The 16,571-nt window shown below is 48.0% G+C and overlaps 1 protein-coding gene across 2 annotated transcripts in view; it reads left to right on the top strand.

Annotated features, from left to right (window-relative positions):
* sema4c (sema domain, immunoglobulin domain (Ig), transmembrane domain (TM) and short cytoplasmic domain, (semaphorin) 4C) overlaps positions 1–16,571 on the top strand; it is a 102,149-nt gene that overhangs the window by 4,826 nt on the left and 80,752 nt on the right. The gene's annotated exons all lie outside the window — the stretch shown is intronic.

Genomic DNA, 16,571 nt, shown 5'->3' on the forward strand with positions numbered 1-16,571 from the left:
CAAGAATGCTTTCCATGGGGCATCTGTAAAAGTTGGTGAGAGTCGTAGCTGACGTGCCAAATTTCCTTTAGTCTTCTGAGAAAGTAGAGGCGTTGTTGGGCTTTCTTAACTATAGCGTTGGCATGGCGAAACCAGGACAATCATGTCCAAGTAAAATTTATAATCTGATGAAGCACGTTCCAGGCTGATTTCTTGCAATCTGGATTTAATAACGTTTTCTGGAAGATTTGACAATTGATTGACCTGAGGTTTGGTGATCAGAGCCAGGCAGGGCAATCTTTGACTGGAAGTGTTTCCACCAGCACTGGTTACCTGTTGCTGGGGAGTGCAGTCTCTGGAAGCATCAGCCTTGTTGGCCAGCTCCAGATTGGCAGATCTGCTCCCTGCGTTAGATTGAAGATCAGAATGGACGTACTAATTCACAACTTGTACTGCTGAGGGACATCTCGGCACACAAACACATTACTGGCCTCACAGTTCCTTGCCAGCGTGCACGCTCCATGTGAATTATTACTTTCTCCCTCATGCATGTGTGTCGCTCTCAGCCATTTGCGCCAACTGCTCCACGTGGTGGTGAATTTGTCACAACTTGTTGAGTGAAGGAGCCGCTCCGGAATTCCGTATCGGAATTACTAGTTGATAATGGGCCGAGCAGCAGAAACGGACACCGTTCTTTCATCTGGGACTCGCAAGTGAATCCTTCCTTTGTTTTCGTCCGCTGTGTTTCCATGGAACATCTTGGGGACGTTTTGTTACATTGACGGCTCTTTAAATACGAGTTGTTCAAGGCCTGGGTGTTATTATTTGTGTGGCTCGATAGCTGGTGCCTTCATCGTCAACACTGAGGGATGGAAGCAGAGAGGGCTGACCGAGGGGCATGGACAGGCTGGTGACGGACCAGCTGTTCCCCTTGGTTGAAGGGTCAGTTCTGAGGGTACATAAGCTGAAAGTGAGAGATGAGGGGATTTGAGGAGAAAGCTTTTTACCGAGAGGGTGGTGAGGGTCTGGAATGCGCTGCCCGGGAGGGTGGGGGAGGTGGGATGCCTCACATCCTTTAAAAAAGTATGTGGATGAGTACTTGGCATGTTATAACAGACAAGGCTGTGGGATTAAGTGGGCAGATCAGGGCATTTCATGCATTGCTGCAGACTGAATGGGCCAAAGGGCCTCTTCTGCATTGTAGTGTTCTGTCAACAAGGGCCAGGGGCATCTTGTTGGAGAGAGTGACAAGTGGTAACGTAACCTGAAGGGTACCACTCCCAATCAAACATGGGACAAGGAGACAACCCTGCACAAACAAACAGTGCTGGCAGAGGGATTGGCACCATGTTGTTCATCTCCTTGTGCACCACTTGCTAGCCTACACCACCCCAGAGTCCTGAAGAAAGCCAGACTTCCCCACATTACAGCAGAGATTTCATGTCTGAAATGTTTGATTGCCTGTAAAGTGTTGTGGGATGTCCTGAGATTGTGGGGAAAAAAAGCAGGCAAATCTTTTGTTTTTTTTTAAAAAATGCCTGGTTGTGGATCGATTAGCTTGTCTGAGCATTTCACTGTAAAAGGTCCCTGGTAACTCTGTGCCATTGTTAGACAGAGTTTAACAATGAGTCACTAGGTTCTGTTGATCCAACTGGTGAACGTGGCTTTTAAATTACTGAATCACTGGTTTGTATGTGCTTCCTAAATCCCCGTGTCCCTGCGATCTAATAGCTGGGGGAAGGGACGGGTTTGAACAGCATGTTGGGTTTGTGGGGAGAAGAATGGTGTGAGAGCAAAAGAGAGAAAGGAACTGGTGTACAATAGGCAATGTATGACAGAGCGCGGCGACTGCAGTGTGTGGTAGCCTTCTCTAGATTGTCCCTGGAAGTATCCTGTTGATTTTCTAATTGCACAGAAGAGAATTGTGTTCTAAATGCAGACGTACGTCAGTCCCCGACTGTGGTAAAAGAAGCCCATATCGTTGCATGACTTCGAACCACTGTGTTTATATTAGCGGCGCAGACCCAGCTTCACAGGCTGTACAGCAGGGAACATTTTCCTAAACACTCAAAATATCTCTGCGTCATTGGATCAACCCTGTGATTGCTTCCTTTCGTTGGAAATTACTGTCAGTGCTGTTCCGAGACAAACTTCTCATCTAATGGTACCTAACTCATCTCCAGTCCTAATTTGGGACATTGCTAGCTCATTTCCTTCGCTCTCTGTCACTGGCAGTGTGGACCCAATTGTCGTCTCCTGTGCTGTTAAGATTCTGAGACAGCCTATCATCATCTGTTGGTTTTCACTCTCCCAGCATCTTTGAAGTGAATCTCCTTACCCTTTTATTTTCATTTCCTTCTGCCTTTTAGTCACTAATCACTGTTGGATTTATGTGCTCTTCATGCACTCTCTCTCTCTCCCCCCCCCCGCTCTGCTCCCACTGCACCTTCAGTGCAATTCGAAACTCAATCTCTGCTGCAATGCAAATCCTGGTTAATAAGTGCTACCTGAAGTCCTAAGAATTTACTCCCAAAGCAGATTTCACATGAGCAGGAATTGTGTCAATGCAAATTCTGTTCTCTTGCCTGACCTGCCCAATGTTGAAACAGCTGAATTTTTGCAGGGAAACCTGACCTGGGCCTCAGGCAGCACAGTGCAGCCTTATTCCGGATGGACGTGTGTTGGCTGGGCGTATTGTCAGGGAGACAGTTCATCACAGGACACCATTCAGCTTATCAGTCTTTGCCATCTCTTTGTCAATCCATTGTCCTGCTCTGTCCCTGTAGTCCTGTGAATTTCTTTCCCTTGTTCCCATCCAATTTCCTTTTGAAATGGTGGATATTTTCCCCTTGTTTTGGATCACTCCCATTGCTTAGGCTTTTTAAAGTTTCTTCATCCCATTCCTCTCGAGTGTCTGATGCCCCAAATCTTTGGTGTCCCTTCTTTCCTTGTACCCAATAGTACGCTTTCTCTAAACTTGCCAATCTTATACAGCTCTCCAGATAAATTCATTCTTTCTTTCTTCAGAGAACAACCTGGGTTTCCAAATTTGAATTCGCCCCTCCATCCTCTGGGTTGTTCCAGTAAACTTCCTCAAGGACCTGTATTTGTCAAATTTGGTGAGCGCAAGATGAGAGTCATGGAGCGATCCAGCACGGAAACAGGCCCGTTGGCCCAAGCGACCCATGCTGGCTTCCCAGCTAGTCCCAAATTGCTCACGTTTGGCATCCAAGTCTTGGGTGTCGTCACTGAATCACCTCACTGCCCTCCATTGTTGGAGTTCAGTCTGTCCGGAATAAGGAATGAACTTCCTGGGACTGCCATCTGCATGTTTCCTGCAGGCAAGATCAGGAGTGACGACATCCAATAAAGCTGTGCCTTTTGGAGACGTGTATTTTACCGATTAAATCCCACCCCCCACACTCCCATTTGGTATGGTTCTACATACCTGAGTGCTTTGTTCAATGTCTATCACTTGGAAAGAGGATAGATATATTGGCCAGGGATGGAATCCAATCTGGATCTCCAGGGTTGGGATAAGTCTGGGAAATAAAAGGTTAACCTTTATGTATCAGGTTGCACCTGACTTAATATTCCCTTGAGTTTGGAAGGCTGAGTTATGATCTAATCCTGTTTAATTTGCGGAAGGGATTCGCTGGGCTCTGTCTATAGGAACACGGGTTGAGAACAAGGCAGCACAATCTTTAAATTGGAGTGAAATCAGAAAGCCCTTTTTCAGACAAGGTGCAGTTAAAATCAGGCAGTCACCCCACCTCCAGCCTCACGTACTGTGATTTCTACGTCGATTGAAGCGGTGCATTTCAAGTTATGGATCAGCTGTGTGTTTGAACGAGCTGAGTGAGAGAAACTCCCCCACTGCTGTGCCAACCGCAGCAAAGCCAATCTCGACCCACTGGGAGATCATCGAAATCATAGAATCCCTGCAGTGCAGAAGGAGGCCATTCAGCCCATCGATTCAGCACCTGTCACAATCCTATCCATACCTATCCCCGGAACTCCATGTTAATCCCTCTAACCTCCGCATCCTGGGACACCAAGGGGCAACTTATCATGGCCCATCCACCTAACCCACACGTTTTTGGAGTGTGGGAGGAAACTGGAGCACCCAGTGGAAACCCACGCAGACACAGGGAGAGCGTTCAAACTCCACACAAAGTGATCCAAGCCAGGAATTGAACCCAGGTCCCTGGAGCTGAGAGGCAGCAGTGGTAACCACTGTGCTGCCCCAGAGATGGTGGTGCCTTGGTAATGTCACTGGACTCATAGTCCAGAGACCCAGGCTTAACCCTTTGGGGGCTTGGGTTCAGTTCTCACCATGGCAGCTGGTGGGGGAGAGGGGTTGAAATTCCATTAATAAAACCTGGAATACAAAGCATGTGACGTGAAATCTTCGAATGTCATTCAAGAGCCATTCGGTTCACTCGTGGGTCTTTGGGGAACCAAGCTTGCCTGATCTGTCCGCATCCACACTGACATGGTTCACTCTTAAGTGTCCTTTGAAATATTCACTTGAGGAGCAATTAGGGCCAGGGATGTCCACGTCCCCTGAAATAATAGATTAAAAAAGAAACTTGTATTTTGCAGCAGAGAGCACCAAACCATGATGAGGAATGTGTACTCTGGCTGACCACCTGTTTACAACTCATTGCTGAGATGAATTGTAGAAGCACCTTTTGAGCTACCCTGGTTAGGCACAGACCAGGCGTCCAAGTGTTGCGGTGAAAGGTGGGTAACTCTCAGATGAATCATGGGGTGAGCTGCTGTTGTTTGCTGATGATGGGGAGGAAATGTGTCCTCGGTCAGCTGATGATATCGTCTTTTTTCTGCTCGCCAAAGACGACCAGGAGAAGCTTGTAAACTTCAGGCCCACCTGTGTCGGAGCTCTTTGGGTGCTGACTGCAAACCACCCCCCCCGGCTGCCCCCACCAACGACTTGAATTCCTTATGAAGATTAGTGACAGAAAACCCCTTCTTAAGTCTATGACTTGCTTTATTCTTCATCAATAGAACAGCCATTGCATATGGTAATGTTTAACATGTGCAGATGAAAATGAAACAAAAGCCACCTTGTTGGGAGATGTCTGCAAGTAATCAGTCGGCAACTGGTTTGCTTTCATTGCATTGGGATTTATGCGCGGGCTCATTTTGAGACCCTTCCTTCTCTCTCGCTCTCAATCTTGTTATTTACTCTTACGCTGTTTTTGATCAGGACGTTCAGTTTTTGCCTTGTGTTCGGACAGATGTGCGCAACAGCTGCATTCGTGTCTGAGTGGCTGAATGTGAAGTCAATTGCCCTCCTCCTGTGTTACTGACTCTCTGAGTCATGCCAGCTCAGTGCTACGTCCTGCGTCCTGGCTTGGCTCTCTGAGTGAGTGGGTTGAAATGCATAATCGAACATGAGAGAAATTAAATGGAAGGAAAGGATCAACAGTTCCCTGCTGTAAATGTTATCGGAGCATTCACAAAACTGCCCCCGAGAAGGGAGAATGTCTTTGACCAAATTATGGTGGAGCCGGATCAGAATTCAACCAAAATGTTTAATAATGGATTTGTTTAAAAGCAGGCTTGAATGTGGGACAGTCTATCTAAGGGGTAATGAGAGTGAGTTGGGAATCTGACTGAGGTTCAGAGGAAGTGTGCTGAAGACTGGGTCTGTAGGAGTGAGGGGTGAGCTGATGTTTTTAGAAAGGTCTGGTTGAGTGTTTGTAAGGTGGAAAGCTCAAAGGACCAAGGTGCTGTTTGGGTGGGGCAAGATGGGGGTTGGGAGAGGGGAGATGGACTCTGTCACTCCTGGAGTGTGAGAGAGAATGGGACAGGAGCCCCAGCTGTCACGTTATAGAATCCACACAGTGCAAAAGGAGGCCATTCGGCCCATCGAGTTTGCACCGACCACGATCCCACCCAGGCACCATTCTCAAACCCCTCACATTTACCCTGTCAATCCCCCTGACACGAGGGTTAATTTAGCATGGCCAGTCAACCTCACCTGCACATCTTTGGAGTGTGGGAGTACACTTGAGCACCCTGAGGAAACCCACACAGAGGTGGGGAGAATGTGCAGCCTTCACACAGAGTGTGGCCCAAGCCGGGAGTTGAACCCGGGCCCCTGGTGCTGTGAGGCAGCAATGCTAATCACTGTTCCACCCCAAATTCTGTGATGGAGTATGAATTGAGAAGCACTTTGTATGAGAGCAATAAATCGTTTGCTGTCACAATCTGACATCAGAATCTTGCTTCTGAAAATCTTTCATTAAAAATAAGAAATGCTCAGCCGGTCAGGCAGCATCCAGTTTACGATGCATTCTGTTCACTGACTAGCACGTCCTGTGATACAAGAAATACAGGCTTGTCTGAAGCAACAAGTCCTACAGGAGCCTGAGCTTGGTGTCCTGTCATCTGATAGTAAATCACATCCGCACATACACACATAACCTGGTTATGTTGTGGTAAGTGTGGCTTTGACTTCAATGCCTGAAGCCCTCCAAAGATGCCTGCTGGTTGGGTCAGTGAGTTCGTTGCGAAATATGGAAAGCAACTGTCGACATCACGCGTGGCTGCTGTCCTGTTCCTGATCTTTCCTGTTGTTTTCCAGTTGGTGAATATCCTTGTGTGCAATGCCAGACGCAAGAGTGTTGGTCAAGCATTCAGCCTCTGGGGGAGGGAGCAGAGTCACTGCTCATGTTTTGTGTGAAGGTCAAAGCTTCTGGTATTGGGGATCTTGCCTATCGTTGCAGTGGGAGGCATGGTAGCACAGTGGTTAGCACTGCTGCTTCACGGCTCCAGGGATCTGGGTTCGATTCCCGGCTCGGGTCACTGTCAGTGTGGAGCCTGCACGTTCTCCTCGTGTCTGCATGGGTTTTCTCCAGGTGCTCCGGTTTCATCCCACAGTCCAAAGATGTGCGGGTTAGGTTGATTGGCTATGCTAAAATTGCCCCTCAGTGTCCTGACGTGCTTAGGTTAGAGGGGTTAGTTAGTGGGTCAAATTTGTAAGGATATGGGGTAGGGCCTGGGTGGAATTGTGGTCAGTGCAGACTCGATGGGCCGAATGGCCTCTTTCTGTACTGTGGGTTTTCTATGATTTTCGGTAATTCTTCAATTGGGCACTTCAGCAGAAAGCAGGGGACAAGCTACACCATTGTTCTTGGCTTTGGCCGTCTTGTCCAAGACGTGCAGGGCTGATCATGAGTTTATGGAGGTAGATTAGTGGTGCTGAGGCAAGCTGGAGGGGTGGTCACGTTGTGTAGAGCTTTCTACTTGCTTGGGGTTAATGGTCTGGTTGTGCAGAGTGTGTGTCTCTCCAATCAGATCAACTAGTTAATCCCTTTGTGGGCAGTGTCAAAGCGTGTGAAATAGTTCACTGGCCCTGAACTGGGAATTGCTGAGTTGAGATACTGAGCAATTTGCTGCATGGTGATCCCTCGAGCATAAAACAGGGACTAGTGATAATGTGTACACTCAGCACCACACCAGTAACTGTTGGGGAGCCCTGCATGTGACCAATTTGTACCACTGGAACATGCCTAGTTAATTACGAGTAATTCCTTCCTTTAACACCTTTCATCTTAATGAGCAAAGTGATCAACAACTGCATGTTGAAAAGTGTGGTGCACACAATCCATCTCGGCCAACTTCACCCCAGATTAAATGGAGTAAAGCTCCCTCTACACTGTCCCCCATCAAACACTCCCAGGACAGGTACAGCACGGGGTTAGATACAGAGTAAAGCTCCCTCTACACTGTCCCGCATCAAACACTCCCAGGACACGGACAGCACGGGGTCAGATACAGAGTAAAGCTCCCTCTACACTGTCCCCCATCAAACACTCCCAGGACAGGTACAGCACGGGGTTAGATACAGAGTAAAGCTCCCTCTACACTGTCCCCCATCAAACACTCCCAGGACAGGTACAGCACGGGGTTAGATACAGAGTAAAGCTCCCTCTACACTGTCCCCCATCAAACACTCCCAGGACAGGTACAGCACGGGGTTAGATACAGAGTAAAGCTCCCTCTACACTGTCCCCATCAAACACTCCCAGGACAGGTACAGCACGGGGTTAGATACAGAGTAAAGCTCCCTCTACACTGTCCCCATCAAACACTCCCAGGACAGGTACAGCACGGGGTTAGATACAGAGTAAAGCTCCCTCCACACTGTCCCCCCCATCAAACACTCCCAGGACAGGTACAGCACGGGGTTAGATACAGAGTAAAGCTCCCTCCACACTGTCCCCCCCATCAAACACTCCCAGGACAGGTACAGCACGGGGTTAGATACAGAGTAAAGCTCCCTCTACACTGTCCCCCCCATCAAACACTCCCAGGACAGGTACAGCACGGGGTTAGATACAGAGTAAAGCTCCCTCTACACTGTCCCCCCATCAAACACTCCCAGGACAGGTACAGCACGGGGTTAGATACAGAGTAAAGCTCCCTCTACACTGTCCCCCCATCAAACACTCCCAGGACAGGTACAGCACGGGGTTAGATACAGAGTAAAGCTCCCTCTACACTGTCCCCATCAAACACTCCCAGGACAGGTACAGCACGGGGTTAGATACAGAGTAAAGCTCCCTCTACACTGTCCCCCCCATCAAACACTCCCAGGACAGGTACAACACGGGGTTAGATACAGAGTAAAGCTCCCTCTACACTGTCCCCCCCATCAAACACTCCCAGGACAGGTACAGCACGGGGTTAGATACAGAGTAAAGCTCCCTCTACACTGTCCCCCCATCAAACACTCCCAGGACAGGTACAGCACGGGGTTAGATACAGAGTAAAGCTCCCTCTACACTGTCCCCATCAAACACTCCCAGGACAGGTACAGCACAGCCCCTTTCAATATCAGCGCAATAGCATTACTGGGTTGTAATTTTTGCTCCCTTGTCCACTGGTTTTTTACATCATTGTTGCCATGTGATCTGAGACTGAACTGGATGCTGCACTAGGGATAATTTGGTGCTCTGCCTGTGAAGAATATGTATAAGAATGCCTGAGCTGACATTATTGAAGATCTGTCAATAATAAGCTGCCTTTAATTCTGGGTTAAATTATGATTTCTATTTTTATTGATCTTTTGTATCAATATTCTGGCTGGGGTAATGAAATGTAGCAGGCACAGAAGAGAAGCCAGGTATAACGGAGAACGTGAAGTGGATTTGATGGGTGGGACAGCAGACTGAATGGAGTCCCTTGTTCTTTAATTACAACTGACTGGCTTCTTAATTGCTGAAAGCTGTAATTCAGCGGTGTCTTTGTCTGAGGAACCAGGGCACTGGGGAGGACAGGAAATGGGAAGCAGAAAGGAGGGGGCTGGAAAATGAGGCTCCAAGCCTGAATTAAGGTTGGCCAGTCCTGGAACTGTCAAGTGTGCGATCCTAGGAGAGGGTGCTGTTGATGATAAACTATCGGGGCAGCACAGTGGTTAGCACTGCTACCTCTGCGCCGGGGACCCGGGTTCGATTCCTGGTTTGGGTCACTGTCTGTGCGGAGTCTGCACCTTCTCCCCGTGTTTGTGTGGGTTTCCTCCGGGTGCTCTGGTTTCTTCCCACAGTCTGAAAGACGTGCTGGTTAGATGTTAACATTCTCCCTCTGTGTCCTCGATTGCCAGAGAGTGACAACTAGGGGACTTTCACAGTCACTTCATTGCAGTGTTACTGTAAGCCTACTTGTGACAATAAATAAACTTTACTTTTAACTTCTCTGTCCTAACTTGAAGCATCATCAGCTTACCTTGAGAGCGGCTGAGAGTAGGTTTAATTTGCATTTGCATTGCATTGTCAGCCAAGTATAACATCCCAGGGTGCTTCTCCAACAAGACTGGAGACTGACTGAAGGAGATAGTAGCTCAGGTCACTCATCAGAAATGACTGAAAAGAGGAGAGAGAGCAGACAAGGGGAGGGTCAGTGAAGAAATCCAGATGTTCGGGCCTCTCAGACTGCCAACTGTGCAGCCGAGGAAAAGTGGGGATGAGTAAAAGGCTAGAGTTGAAGACACAAAAACCACAAGTCCAAATATCTTCGAATCCCTACAGTACAGAAGGAGGCCATTCAGCCTAACGAGCCTGTACTAACCACAGTTCCCACCCAGACCCTGTTTCTGTTACCCTGCTCATCCCCCTGACCCTCGGGTCGGTTCAGCACGGCCAATCGACCTACCCACACACATCTTTGGAGTGTGGGAGGAAACCGGAGAACGCGCAAGCTCCGAGGCCGGGAATCGAACCCAGGTCCCTGGCACTAACCACAGCACCAGCATGCCACCCCTCATCAGTTGCTGAACTCCCTGCTCCCACGCTTAGCCGGCACAGATATGAGTTGAAGGGCATGCGATGATCTGGAATGAAACAACAGAATGAATCAGTTGGTTGAGGAGATGCTGAGGCTAGCAAACTTTTTTTTATAAATAAAAGTACTGATGCTGGTTTTGGTTTTGTGTTTTTCAAACTTGAATGATTGCACTCATAAAATAAAGAACAAAGCAGGCACATCCTGTGGGACAGCTGAAATGAGATTTTCTGAAGTCATCAAATGTGGTGTCCTGTTTGTTCCCAGTGATTAAATCTCAACTTGTCGTGATTTAGATAAGGACGCAGTTCCCGCAGTCCTGGATGTGGCTGTGACGCTTGTCCGGTCTCGGGGGACATCTGGTCTTGAGGAGGGATGTGTCACAGCCAGCTTACACGGCATGGACAGCGGAGAAGCAGGCCATTCGGCCCAGCGAGGCTATGCCAGCATGAATGTTACACTGAGAACAGCATGCACGAGGCACGGGTTCATACAGGGCAAAGCCTGCTCGATTGGCACTGCTTCCCTCTACCATTGGCACAGTGCGGTGGCAGTGTGTACCATGTACAAGATGTACTGTAGCGACTCCCCAAGGATCCTTGCAGCACCTTTCAATCTCGGGACTGCTACCGTCTAGAAAGGCAAGAGCAGCAGATACCTGGGACCACCACTCACCATCCCTGTCTTAGATATCTAAGTGCTGTTGTCTTATTGTGGCTGCGTTAAAATCCTGGAACTCGTTCCAGCACTCTGGGTGTAACGATACAGGTCCGAAAGTGGTTTAAGATGGCAGCTCACCACCACCGAGGGGCAGTTAAGTGTTGGCAAGAAACGCTGGCCCAGTCAGTGATGCCCAAATCTTGTGAACTAACTCTTTTTTTTTGAAAAAGTTAAACAGTTGAGCTGGGATGTTGCCAATCGGAATGATTTTCTTGGCCACAGAGTATTTAACATGAAGCCACCAAGTCATTTCCCTGTGTCATTCACTTGGCGAGAGAGAGAGAGGCCACGTCGCTAAGTCACTGCTCTTAGGATTTAGAGAGTGATCGTCAAGTTAGTTTTGAGGATTGAGTGGGTGGGGGGGACCAGTGGCTGCTGCTTTTTGGATCTAAAAGCAAATTAGTGCAGATGCTGGAATCAGAAACCAAAAGAGAGAATGCTGGAGAATCTCAGCAGGCCTGGCACCATCTGTAAGGAGAGAAAAAGGTGGTCAGCTGTGACGAAGGGTCATTTGGAGACTCCTTACAGACGCTGCCTGACCTGCTCAGATTTTCCAGCATGCCCTCTTCTGCTTCTCAACTTGTTTGTTAACCAAAAGGCCAGCGTGGTCAGATAGTCACAAGTAATACTCAGGGGAGAATGATGGTCAGGTCCCGAGAGTGGCCAGCTGTCTGTGAAGAACTTGCTTGTTGATTTGAGGCGAGAATGGACTGCAGGTTGACAATCTCTCCTATCTGTGAACCTGCGAAAACAAGAGAGATTGTGCTGTGTGCTACATTTCCTGTCCAAAGCCAGTGCCGCCAGCTGGGGTATTGTGTTCACTCTTGGAGGCTGCTCTTCAGGAAGTAGCTTGAGGCCATGGAGAGGGGTTGCAGCAATGGTACCAGCCCTGAACGTGGAGCCATGTGACAAGCTGGGTGTAGTAAATGCAATAATTGGTGACAACCGGTTCGCTAACAAACAGCCACTGATTTATGGCTCTATCCAGGGTGCCACAATCTATGATCTCATTCTGGGCTGTGTGTCAATCTGGTTGTAAAAGCACGTGCTTTGCCCAAAGATCCCATTACCCATCTTCCATTGCACAACTGGATAACGTGACCCTTCTGATACATATACCCTGCCTCCCCCCGAGGACTAATTATTACACTGGGATTGTTCTCTCTCTCTCTCTCTCAAACCACAATGTTGACATTCAGAATTATTCTGCAAGATTTTGATAGACTAAGTAGGGAACAATTTTCGATCAGCAGACGAGTTGGTTACAGAACATAAGAGCATAAGAATTAGGAGCAGGAGTAGGCCATCTAGCCCTTTGAGCCTGCCCCGCCATTCAATAAGATCATGGCTGATCTGAAGTGGATCAGTTCCACTTTCCCGCTCTCTCCCCATAACCCTTCATTCCCTTGTCTGTCAAACACCTATCTACCCGTGACTTAAATATATTTAGTGAGGTAGCCTCCACCACATCAATGGGCAGAGAATTCCAGAGATTCACCACCCTTTGAGTGAAGAAGTTCCTCCTCAACTCCGATCTAAACTGCCCCTCCCCGTTATGTTGAGGCTGTGCCCTCTAGTCCTGCTGTCCTTTCTCAGCGGGAAGAATCTCTACCCTATCTAGCCCCTTCATTATCTTATACGTCTCTATAAGATCCCCCCTCAGCCTTCTAAACTCCAACGCGTACAGACCCAGTCTATTCAATCTCTCCTTCAGCTAACCCCCTCATCTCCGGTATCAGCCTAGTGAACCTCCTCTGCACTCCCTCCAAGGCCAAAATATCCTTCCGCAAGTGCGGCGACCAAAACTGCACACAGTACTCCAGCTGCAGTCTCACCAGTGCCCTGTACAGTTGTAGCAAGACCTCCCTGCTTTTCTATTCTATCCCCCTCGCTATAAAGGCCAGCATACCATTCGCCTTCTTGATCACCTGCAGACTGGGTTTTTGCGACTCATGCACAAGGACCCCCAGGTCCCTCTGCACTGTAGCACGCTGCAGCTTTTCACCCTTTAAATAGTAATCCCTCCTACTATTATTTCTGCCAAAGTGGATAACCTCACACTTGCTAACATTATACTCCATCTGCCAGGTCCTCGCCCATTCACTCTGCTTTCCACACCCTCCGCACAATTTGCTTTTCCACTCACCTTCGTGTCATCAGCAAATTTCGTCACCCTACACTCAGCTCCCTCCTCCAGATCATCTATGTAAATGGTAAGTAGTTGAGGCCCCAGTACCGATCCCTGCGGCACTCCACTAGTCAGCAACTGCCAACCAGAATAGCACCCATTGATACCAACTCTCTGCCTCCTATTAGACAACCAGTCTTCTATCCACGCTAACACCTTACCCCCAACTCCTTGCACCCTAACCTTTTGCAGCAACCTTTTGTGAGTCACCTTATCGAATGCCTTTTGGAAATCTAAAAACACCACATCTACCGGTTCCCCTCTGCCTACCGCACATGTCACATCCTCATAGAAATCCAATAAATTCGTCAAACACGACTTCCCCTTAACGAATCTGTGCTGCATCTGCTCGATCAAACCATTCTTTTCTCGATGTCTCGCTATTTCTTCTAGCATTTTTCCAATGACAGACGTTAAACTAACCGGCCTATGATTCCCTGCCTTTTGCCTGCTACCTTTTTTAAACAGCGGCGTAACATTAGCTGTTATCCAATCTTCCGGCACTTCCCTGGAATCCAGCGTATTTTGATAAATAATTACTAAGGCATCCACTATCACCTCTGCCGTTTCCTTCAGAACCATGGGATGCATTCCATCCGGTCCTGGGGACTTGTCCACCCTCAGTCCCTTTGGTCTATCAAGCACTACCTCTCTAGTGACAGTAATTGCATTAAGGACCTCATCTCCTACCATCCTTCTATCTTTAATCTTTGGCAAGCTATTTGTGTCCTCCTCTGTGAAGACCGAGGCAAAAAACTTATTTAAAGCCTCAGCCATTTCCTCATCTCCCACCGCTAAATCCCCTCCTCTCGTCCAACATTCACTCTAGCCAGTCTCCTCTTTATGTTTTTGTAAAAACTTCTACTATTGTTTTTTATATTTTGAGTTAGTTTAGCTTCAGACTCTCTCTTTCCTTTCTTTATCTATGAATGGATGCAGGTGGAAGGTGACTGATGCATTGAGCTATGGGAGATCTCTCTGTGCGATGATGCCCTGCCTGAAAGCTATTGGAAGCAAACTGAAACGTGACTTTTGGAAGGGACTTGAGAAATTTGTGGGACAGTTTGGGTCGGATTTTCTTTTTGTGCAAGGTGAAGCATGCGTGGCTATGTGACTCTTTTCTTCCCTGCGCTGTATGGGTTTGTGTGACACTGACCCATTTGATGATTGGTTTGAAAGGGACTGCTTTCACATGGGCATTTTACTGCCTTGTTTGAGAAGGTGAGGGAAAATGCAAGTAGGAGGACCACAAGTGGACATCATCAGCTCATCCATCAGAAATCCACTGGGGAATTTGAGAGGAGCATTTTTGACCCGGTGAGGGTGAGAATGTGGAACCATAAGACATTGGAGAAGAAGTAGACCATTTGGCCCATCAAATCTGCTCTGCTATTCAATTACAGTGATATTTTTCTCATCCTCATTCCCATTCTCCTGCCTTTGCCCCATAACCCCTGATCCCCTTATCAATCAAGAACCTATCTATCTCTGCCTTAAAGACACTCAATGACCCGGCCTCCACAGCCTTCTGCAGCAAAGAGTTCCACAGATTCCCCACTCTCTGGCTGAAGAAATTCCTCCTCATCTCTGTTTTAAAAGATCGTCCCTTTAGCCTGAAGTTGTGTCCTTGGGTTCTAGTTTTTCCTCCTAGTCACTCTATCCAAGCCTTGTTGTATCCTGTAAGTTTGAATAAGAATCCCTCCCCAATCCTTCTAAACTGCGACAAGAGTCTCCAATCATTCCTGATGCGACAAGCTCTTGATTCCAGGGATCATTCTTGTGAAGCTCCTCTGGACCCTTTCCAAGGCCAACACATCATTCCTTAGATACAGAGCCCAAATCTGCTCACAATACTCCAAATGTGGTCTGAGCAGAACCTCATACAGCCTCAGCAGTACATCCCTGCCCTGGTATTCTAGTCCTCGTGACATGAATGCTCACATTGCATTTGCCTTCCTAACTGCTGACTGAACCTGCACGTTAACCTTGAGTCTTGGAGAATGACAGCCAAGTCTCTTTGTGTTTCAACTGAGAAGGAAGAAATAACCTGGATGCGTTTGACGGGGAGGGAGTGAGAAACCAATCAAAGGAATGGCAGGAGGCTTGAATGCTGGCACAGACCAGTTGGGCTGAATGGCCTGCTTTGTGCTCTACATGTGATATAATAATTGCTCGGTGGCTTGTGAATTTTATTTTAGAATTTAGAAATCCTCGTGCTGATGTACCTGGCTGAGCGCTGGAGAAATTGCTGGTTCCCTGTCACAAATGTTGCCATGATGTAATTGGGATCGAATCTCCCCGCATTACGCCATGGCGACGAGGGAACGGGCTGTGATCAGATCTGCCTGGATGTGCAGGGTGATGAGAGGGTGAGACTCCCCTGGGTGTGCTACTCATCGTAATGTCAATGACGCATGGTGCAATGATCTCATTGCTGTGGATGCGAGTGCTGGGCTGGGATTTGTGATTGCTGAACTTGCAGTTGGAGGTTAACAGTGACACAGACTGTGCTTGGTTGTTACCAGGGCACGCATCTCTCTGTGTGAACTGTCTTGCAGAGTATTACACCACTGGTCAATGTTTAGGCTTTGGTAACTAGCATCATCACCTGGGGTGCCTCTCAGCCACGCAGGTCCAGTTGGGTAAGTGAATGAATCGATGGCCTCTGAGCACTTGTGCAAAGTGATGGACATGCCTGGCAACGCTGGATGAGAGTTTTGGAGTTGTCAGTCATAATACTTAATGGTGCAATCATTCTGTGGTTCCCACTGGAAGATTCTTGGAAATCGTAAACCACCAAACGTTGGGTTCTGAACAAGGTTCCCATTTCGAGTTGCAGCGTTAACTCTTTCTCTCTGTCTCTCTGCCACAGATTGCTGCCAGAGCTGCAGTCTTTCAGCATTCCTCTGTTCTATTTCAGATGTGGGGAGGGTGAAAGCAATTGCAAGAAGCATCCTTGATGCATTTAAGATGTGGGGGGGTGGGGGGAGGGGTTTGAGTGGAAGCAAAGAGTGAGAAAGGAATCCGAGGAACAGCGTCAGATGAAGTTGGGGGCAGGAAGCTTGTGTGGAGTGTGAATGCTGGCACAGACCTGTTGGGCTGAATGGCCTGTTTTGGTGCTCTGCACATGATGTAACAATTGTCCAGTGAATTTTACTTTGCGCCATGAGTTTCTAGAAGCAAAGGGAGTGAGATCTGTGAGAGTCATGGTTTGTACATGTAACACCTCACAAATACCTTCCGGTGGGAGATGAGGTTCAGGGTAGACGAATGCAGTTGGCCCATCTGCACTTGTAGCACACCTGAACTAGCCTCATCGGCTTTGATAAACTTATCCAGTTCCTTTTCACTGAAGGGGCACTTTCTCTCTCTC

Source organism: Carcharhinus amblyrhynchos, chromosome 34 (genome assembly GCF_965287045.1).
Source record: "Carcharhinus amblyrhynchos chromosome 34, sCarAmb.v2.hapA, whole genome shotgun sequence".
NCBI classification, from domain to species: domain Eukaryota; kingdom Metazoa; phylum Chordata; class Chondrichthyes; order Carcharhiniformes; family Carcharhinidae; genus Carcharhinus; species Carcharhinus amblyrhynchos.